Below are 2,999 nucleotides of genomic sequence, written 5' to 3' on the forward strand. Positions count from 1 at the left end.
GTACTTATCTGGGATCAGCTTTCCCTCCCCCAATCCTAACCATTATTGGGGAAAATTGAAAACTGACCCAAGATCAGTGTCTTGGGGCGACCACCCTTCACCGCATCATCACAACAGAGACTGGGCAAGGTGAGACTGGTCTAACACATCCTTGTCAACAGGATATGAGGAGGAGATCCCCTGTATCCAAGTCAAACATTAAGCTGTCTGAAGGGTCTTTGGATGTAAGTGTGAGTATGGACATCCAATGAGGTACCCAAAGTAGGCCTTCAGTAGTTTGACACCTGTTACTTTGAACATATTTGGATGAAAGAAAGGCATGTGCAGAGTAGAAGAGCAGTGAGCGTGAAACTGCTGCCTTGCGGGAGATTTTAATCCGGAGGGCGCAGCAGGATTTCTGGATCTGTATAATGGATTTGCGACGTGTTGTAGCCTTGACATCACGTTATCAAAGGAACAGTCATCATGTGGTAATGATCTTATAAAAAAAACATTATGGTCAATATTAACATTATCATGGTCAATATTAACATTATAATGGTCAATATTGATGTTAATTATGGCAATATTAATATTATTCTTAATATTAAACATGATATTTGATTCATATTTTGCCACAATGATTCCCCATAAGTCAACATTCAAAATAATAATTTAATATATTTGATGTTTGGTTTCATAGACCACTCTCTCCATACAACAAGGTTGCCAGGGATAGGTAATTAGTTTAGCCTCCCATTCAGTGAATGCATGCTACCTGACAAAGTTCACAGTCGACAGAGACAATAAACCTTATCTTGAGTTACAGCTACACGACTTTAATCTCAAAAGGTCATCACTGACAGACTACGGTGCCTTCAGAAAGTATTCATAGTACCCCTTGACTTATTGCACATTTTGTTGTATTACAGCCTGAATTCAAAACGTAATAATTCATTTTTCTCATCCATCTACACACAATACCCCATAATAACAAAGTGAAAACATTCTTTTAGACATTTTAGCAAATGTATTGAAAATTAAATACCGAAAATTCAAATTTACATACTGTAAATATTCCCACCTCTGAGTCTATACTTTGTAGAATCACCTTTGGCAGTGATTACATCTGCGAGTCCTTCTGGCTAAATCTTTAAGAGCTTTCCACACCTGGATTGTGCAACATTTATCCATTATTCTTCTCTAAATTCTGTAACCCAGCCACTTAAAAACATTCACTGTCTTCTTGGTAAGCAACTCCAGTGTAGATTTGGCCTTGTATTTCAGGTTATTGTCCTGCTGAAAGGTGAATTCATCTCCCAGTTTCTGGTGGAAAGCAGGCTGAACCAGGTCTTCCTCTAGGATTTTGCCTGTGCTTAGCTCCATTCATTTTCTTTTTATCCTGTAAAACCCGCCAGTCCTTAACAATTACAAGCATACCCATGACATGATGCATCCACTACTACGCTTGAAAATATGGAGAGTGGTACTCAGTAATGTGTTGTATTGGTTTTGCCCGTAACATAACATTTTATTCAGGACAAAAAGTGAATTCCTTTGCCACATTTTTTGCAGTATTTATTTAGTGCCTTGTTGCAAATAGGATGCATGTTTTGGAATATTTGTATTCTGTACAGGCTTCCTTATTTTCACTGTCAATTAGGTTAGTATTGTGGAGTAAGTACAATGTTGTTGATCCATCAGTTTTCTCCTATCACAGCCATTAAACTCTGTAACTGTTTTAAAGTCACCATTGGCCTCACGGTGAAATCCCTGAGCGGTTTCCTTCCTCTCTGGCAACTGAGTTAGGAAGGACGCCTGTATCTTTGTAGTGACTGGGTGTATTGATACATCATCCAAAGTGTCATTAATAACTTCACCATGGTCAAAGAGATAGTCAGTCTGATTTTTTTTTACCCATCTACCAATACGTGCCCTTCTTTGCGAGGCATTGGAAAACCTCCCTGTTCTTTGTGGTTGAATCTGTGCTTGAAATTCACTGCTCGACTGAGGGACCTTACAGATAATTGTATGTGTGGGGTACAGAGATGAAGTAGTCATTCAAAAATCATGTTAACCACTATTACTGCACACAGAGTGAGTCCATGCAACTTATGTGACTTTTTAAACACATTTTTACTCCTGAACTTATTTAGGTTTGCCATAACAAAGGGGTTGAATACTTATTGACTCAAGACATTTCGGCTTTCATTTGTAAAAATGTCTAAAAACATAATTTCACTTTTACATTATGGGGTATTGGGGTTGGCTAGTGACAATTTAAAAAATATATTTTAATCAATTTTATATTCTGGCTGTAACACAACAAAATGTGGTAAAAGCCAAGGGGTGTGAATACTTTCTGAAGGCACCGTATTTCCCCAAATAATCAGATAATAAAGACAAAGACAAAATATTTTTTTTCTCTACATACAGCATCTAATAAACAGCTGTAGCCTATTGATTGTGTTATGCTCACATTATCTGTCCAGAAGTCTTCCTTCAAGACTGTTACAGACATGTTGGCAGAAACCTAAGTCAGCAGTAGCTATATTACAGTAATGTAGAGCTCAGGTTGTTCTGAACAGATAGTTAAACTGCACTGCAGTCATTTCATCAAGCAGACGTTACTCAGAATGTCCTCACTTTGTGGTCACCATCACCACTAACAGACAGAGAAGTCATACTATCTGCTAGTTAAAGTAAAGTGACACTGCTCTCTGTGGAGTCAGTCAGCATTTTCACTCTGACCCTGAGAAGACAGACATGACCACACACAGCCTCCATAACTGCAGCAACATCAGGGCTGCTTCAAGATACTGCAAAGCCCAAAATACATTTTCACAACAACTCTAAGTTGAAGAGTTTACAGTGTGAAAGGGTTTAGGTCCAACGTGGCATTATTCCATCTCATAACAGTTTCACACTTAGACTGTACCATTCTGCAGCAACAAAGGTGCAATACTGGAAATACTGTGTGACCTAGGCCCTGAGATAATCAGCAGTTTCAAATGACCGTG

Source organism: Salmo salar, chromosome 14 (assembly GCF_965601325.2).
Source record: "Salmo salar chromosome 14, fSalSal1, whole genome shotgun sequence".
NCBI lineage: Eukaryota > Metazoa > Chordata > Actinopteri > Salmoniformes > Salmonidae > Salmo > Salmo salar.